At 59.0% G+C, this 4,973-nt stretch overlaps 1 long non-coding RNA gene across 1 annotated transcript; it reads right to left on the bottom strand.

The window, feature by feature from the left end:
- Positions 1–2,708: 2,708 nt before the first annotated feature.
- LOC137457705 (uncharacterized) lies at positions 2,709–4,751 on the bottom strand. Its single transcript, XR_010991389.1, has 2 exons — positions 4,477–4,751; positions 2,709–2,962 (listed from the first exon to the last, which is right to left on the bottom strand). It is a non-coding gene; the product is annotated as an uncharacterized lncRNA (long non-coding RNA).
- Between the last annotated feature and the right edge of the window lie 222 nt (positions 4,752–4,973).

The following is a 4,973-nucleotide window of genomic DNA, read 5'->3' as shown; positions in this document are numbered from 1 at the left end:
AGTCAGCAACCCAACCCCACCATGGCCACCAAACCCTGTCCCCAAGTGCCATGGCCACACAGCTTCCTTGAACACCTCCAGGGCTGGGGACTCCACCACCACCCTGGGCAGCCTGTGCCAGTCCCTGACCACTCTTGCAGCAAAGACATTGTTCCTCATCCCCAACCTAAGCCTCCCCTGGCACAGTTCCAGGCCATTTCCTCTTGTCTTATCACCTGATAGCAGAGAGAAGAAACCAACCTCCCCCCGGCTCCAGCCTCCTTTCCTGCAGACACACAGTGACACGGAGTCTTTGCAGTCATCTTACATCAGGGAGTGCTGCAGCACCCTCTGCGCATCAGGAAGTGGAAAACTCAACTTCCCTTTCACCCAGCTTCCTCTTTGCTCTGGCAAATATCTGCTTGGCAGGTTCCAGCATGGACCACAGTGGTGTGCAGAGACTTGGGCAGGCTGAGAGCTGGGCACAGAGGAACCTAAGGAGGGTCAAGAAGGATGAGAGCAGAGTCCTGCAGCTGGGCAGGAAGAATCAACTGCAGCAGCACAGGCTGGGAGGGGATCTGCTGGAGAGCAGCCCCAAGGAGAAGGAGCTGGGAGTGCTGGGGGGCAGCAAGCTCTGCATGGCACAGCAATGTGCCCTGGGGGCCAAGAAGGCCAAGGGGGTCCTGGGCTGCATCCAGAGGAGTGTGGCCAGCACAGCCAGGGAGGTTCTCCTCCCCCTCTGCTCTGCCCTGCTGAGACCTCACCTGCAATATTGCATCCAGCTCTGGGCTGCCCAGCTCAGGAGGGACAGGGATCTGCTGGAGAGAGTCTGAGGGAGGGCTGCAAGGATGCTGAAGGGACTGCAGCACTGCCTGGGGAGGAGAGGCTGAGAGCCCTGGGGGTGGTTAGTCTGCAGAGGAGAAGGCTGAGAGGGATCTGATCAATGTCTATCAATAGCTGAGGGTCAGGAAGGAAGGGACAGGGACAGGCTCTGCTCAGTTGTGCCCTGGGATAGGACAAGAGGCAATGGATGGAAACTGCAGCACAGGAGGTTCCACCTCAACATGAGTAGGAACTTCCTCACTGTGAGGGTCCCAGAGGCCTGGAGCAGGCTGCCCAGAGAGGTTGTGGAGTCTCCTTCTCTGGAGCCTTCCCAGCCCTGTCTGGATGTGTTCCTGTGTGACCTGTGCTGGATTCTCTGCTCCTGCTCTGGCAGGGGGCTTGGACTGGCAGATCTCCAGAGGTCCCTTCCAACCCCTAGCATCCTGTGAGCTGTGATCCTTGGCCCCTCACCCAGCAGCAGAGGCAGGGAATGTATCTCCCAGAGAAAGGGAATACAAGATAATCACCAGCATCACTTTGAATTATAAAAGAGTGCAGACATTAGAGCTCCTGACTAGGGCAGGAGCAGAGTAACTTCCTTCCTTTCCATCTCTCACTGCAGGCCTTGAAAGGGGAGAAAGAGCCAAAGGTGCTGCAGTGGGAAGGATTTCTCTGTGCAAGGTGACAGAGCCTGGGCTGCACCCAAAGGCAGTGCCAAGCCCTGCCACCTGCCAGCCCTGCTGAGGAAATCATAGAATCATACAATCAGTGAGGTTGGAAAATACCTTTGAGATCATCAAGTCCAACCTGGCACCCAACACCTCCTGACAACTAAACCATGGCTCCAAGTGCCACATCCAATCCCCTCTTGAACACCTCCAGGGATGGGGACACCACCACCTCCCTGGGCAGCACAGCCCAGTGGCAAATTATTCTTTCTGGGAAGAACTTTCTCCTCACCTCCAGCCTAAACCTCCCCTGGCACAGCTTGAGACTGTGTCCTCTTGTTCTGCTGCTGGGTGCCTGGCAGAAGAGACCAACCCCCACCTGGCTACAACCTCCCTTCAGGGAGTTGGAGAGAGCAAGAAGGTCTCCCCTGAGCCTCCTCTTCTCCAGGCTAAGCAACCCCAGCTCCCTCAGCCTCTCCTCACAGGGCTGTGCTCAAGGCCTCTCCCCAGCCTTGTTGCCCTTCTCTGGACACCTTCAAGTCTCTCAATGTCCTTTCTAACCTGAGGAGCCCAGAACTGGACACAGGACTCAAGGTGTGGCCTCAGCAGTGCTGAGCCCAGGGCACAATGACTTCCCTGCTCCTGCTGGCCACACTCTTCCTGATGCAGGCCAGGATGCCCTTGGCCTTCTTGGCCACCTGGGCACACTGCTGGCTCACGTTCAGGCGGCTGTCAATCAGCACCCCCAGGTCCCTCTCTGTTTGGCAGCTCTCAGCCACTCTGACCCCAGCCTGTAGCTCTGCATGGGGTTGCTGTGGCCAAAGTGCAGCCCCTGGCACTTGGACTTGTTGAATGCCATCCTGTTGGCCTCTGCCCATCTGTCCAGCTGGCAAGGCCCCTCTGCAGAGCCCTTCTGTCCTCTAACTGACCAACATCTGCCCCCAGCTTGGTATCAGCTGCAAATGTGCTGATGCCTGACTCAATCCCCTCCTCCAGATCATCAATGAAGATGTTAAAGAGGATGGGGCCCAGCACTGATCCCTGGGGGGCACCACTGGTGCCTGGCTGCCAGCTGGCTGTGGCACCATTCACCACCACCCTCTCTCCCTTCAGCTTTGAGTTTGCTACCAGGAGGGCAGTCACTCTAGAGGGAATCCTTCCTCTCTCTACAGTGTTCACATCGTTAGCATTACCAAGGTGCTGGGGAAGGGATTCCCCACCGGATCCCCGAGCCCAAACAAATGAGAAAGAAGTTTATTAACCTTTGGGGCAGGGAAATTATGATGAATGAAATGAATTAATTCCTTCTATCATCCTGCCTCTCAACCCTGAGGAGCCTTATCTTCTGAATTGGAGGCAGAGGAAGGCTTCCCCAGCTCCTCTGGGGGCAGCTGGAGCTCAGCGCCGGTGACAACAGCGCTGAGGAGAAGCTGCACCTCGCGGCTGCTGCCCTCCAGCACAGTGTGAGCTGGCTCTGCCTCTGGCTCCAGCACCTGCCAAGAGAAGAGGGAAGAGTCACTGAGCAGAGCCCAGAGAGCCAGGCTGAGCAGGGAGCCTCCAGCAGCAGCCACACCCAGGGGCCACCAAGGCCATCCCCAGGCCTCAGCCCCCAGAGAGGGCAGCAGGAGAGCCTACTGCTGGAGGCTGGGGGTCACCTGCTGGCCAAAGCCACCAGCGCTGCAAACACAGCCCTGGGGACTGCCCCTGGCTCCCAGGGCCTGACCTTGCTTTTCCTGGCCCCTAGAAACCCAGCAGCCTCTCCTGCAGGAGTCAGTTTCCCTCCTGGAGCTCTGGGGCTGGAGCAGCCCAAGAAGGAGCAGCTCCAGCAGCTCCTTTTCCTTCCTGTCCTAGCAGCAAGGATTTCCCAGAGAGAAGTCTCCTGTGGGGCATCAGCCACGCTGCTGGGGGCTGGGAAAGGGCACTGGGGGCTGGGAACCAACTCCTTTGGGAAGTCTCTGAGTGCTGTCCCTCTGCTGGGCAAGAAGCTTTGGGGCCCAGGTCTGACACTGGCTCAGCAGCTGGGGCAGAGGCAGCAGCCAAGAGCAGTGTGTTGGACAAGCAGGAAAGGCAGAGCAGGAGCTGCTGCTGAGATCCCCCCAGCAGAGAGCCCACAGCCAACAGCAGAGGAGGGTTGGGTTGGGAAAGACCTGGATGCCTGTGGAGGCCAAGCATCAGCCCTCTTCTCCAGAGGCCTGGCCAGCTCTGCTGCCCTGCTTGGTGCAGACAAGGCTCAGAGCTCAGCCCCAAGGGGCCAGGGAGCTGCTCAGCACACACAGCAGAGTGCTGCTGCTGCTGCTCTGCACCCCAAAGCAAGCAGCAGGGGCTTGAACTCCTCGGGAGTGCAAAGGCACTGAACCAGAGAGAGAGATCTGCCCTCCAGGGAATGGAGACCTGCTCAGTGCTGACCAACAGCTCAAGTGGAGGGCAGGGGGTGGGAGGCAAGGGGCTGGGGCCAGACTCTGCTCAGTGGTGCCCAGGGACAGCCAAGGGGCAATGGGCACAAACTGGCAGCCAGGAGGAGAAGAGGCTTTGGTGTGAGGGTGCTGGAGGCCTGGAGCAGGCTGCCCAGAGGGGTTGTGCAATCTCCTTCTCTGCACAGCTCCCCACCCCCTCTGGCCCCTGTGCTGCTGGGCAAGCTGCTGGGGGTGCCCTGCTTGAGCAGGGGCTTGGACTGGCTGAGCTCCAGAGGGCCCTTCCAAGCTGCAGCAGGCTGGGCAAATGTGTTCAAAACTGTGAGCTCCCACCCAACACAGGCTGCAACACTTCAGCTCTTGGCTTAGGCTTTGCCTGTGGCCAAAGCCTCTCTTGTCAGAGACTTCCCCACCTTGGCTGAGCCCTCAGAGCCCCCAGCAGCCTCCTCCCCTCTCACACACTCTGCTGCTTCCCCTCAGGGATGGAGTCAGTGCCAGGAGGAAGAGCAGCTCTTGGCCAGCAGAGAGGGAGATCTGCTGCCAGCAGCAGCTCCTCTTGGGGCAGCTCAGGGAGCTTTGGCTGCTGTGCTTCTCACCTTCTTCTTGAGAGGCCAGCTGGCACCTGGGGCCCTGGTGGTATCCACCCACTTGAGGGTGCCCAGGCGGTCGTCCCAGTCAGGGACCTCCTCTGGGGGCAGCTGGAAGCAGATCCTGGACAGGAGACACCTCACAGGGTGCCTCTGGAAGGTGACCTCCACTGCTGACTGCAAGGTGACTGTAACATCTTTGGCACAGCCAGCATGCAGGTGCCCCACCTAGGGAGAAGCAGAGAGCCAAGACCAACCTGGGATCACTGCCAAGGCCAGGCAGGCTGTGGGTGCCCTGCTGGAGCAGGGGCTTGGACTGATGATGCCCAGAGGTCCCTTCCAACCCCAGCATGCTGGGACTGTGTGAAACTGCATCTGACTGAGTATTCATCTGGGCTTTGCTAGAGAGGAACAGCACCACAGGATGCCACCTCCCACAGCATGGAGCCTCTTCTGGCCCCAGCAAACCAGGGAGGGCATCTCCTGGGTGGCACTGAAAGGAGCTC

This window comes from Melanerpes formicivorus, unplaced genomic scaffold (genome assembly GCF_026170545.1).
Source record: "Melanerpes formicivorus ecotype bairdi unplaced genomic scaffold, bMelFor1.0.p_v2 SCAF_193, whole genome shotgun sequence".
NCBI lineage: Eukaryota > Metazoa > Chordata > Aves > Piciformes > Picidae > Melanerpes > Melanerpes formicivorus.
Note: the sequence above shows the minus strand (reverse complement) of the source record. Positions and strands in the feature narration are given on the sequence as shown.